The sequence below is a fragment of the Phalaenopsis equestris genome, unplaced genomic scaffold (assembly GCF_001263595.1).
Source record: "Phalaenopsis equestris unplaced genomic scaffold, ASM126359v1 Scaffold000203, whole genome shotgun sequence".
In the NCBI taxonomy this organism is placed as follows: domain Eukaryota; kingdom Viridiplantae; phylum Streptophyta; class Magnoliopsida; order Asparagales; family Orchidaceae; genus Phalaenopsis; species Phalaenopsis equestris.
In genome coordinates, this window is record NW_018164645.1 from 2,248,027 (window position 1) to 2,248,528 (window position 502).

The following is a 502-nucleotide window of genomic DNA, read 5'->3' on the forward strand; positions in this document are numbered from 1 at the left end:
TATAAGAACAGGTATAGTTAATGGCCCACCGGCTGTGAGCCAGGAGGTAGTAAATGGCGAAATGCTTCTCGCATTTGCTAAGAAAGCTTACTCCAAGACGGTATTTGACGTTGAGTTTTGAGCTAGAAGCAATGCAATGAAGACTGGAATGAAATGAAGTACGCTTTCTGCAATTGCGGTCAGTCTCGCTACCTCTGAAGTTGCCGCACCCTACTTCTCCGGGTCTCGAAGAAGGCTGCTAACCTATAGCAGCAAGTAGGGTAGAGAAATTGGTCGACTCATCAAGCTCATGACCTGAAGACTGCTGGTTCGAATCCTGTCCCCGTCTAATCACTTGAGATGCTGATCAAGATGGCGTTGATGCATAAGACAGATTAGTCAGAGTGTGACTCGATGAAATTAACGTGTAAAGAAGAGGTCCGGATGAAATCTATCAAGGATGTTTGACCTTTTGAGATTGTTAGTCAAAGTGTTTGTCGGCACTATTTTTGGTGTGGGGTTT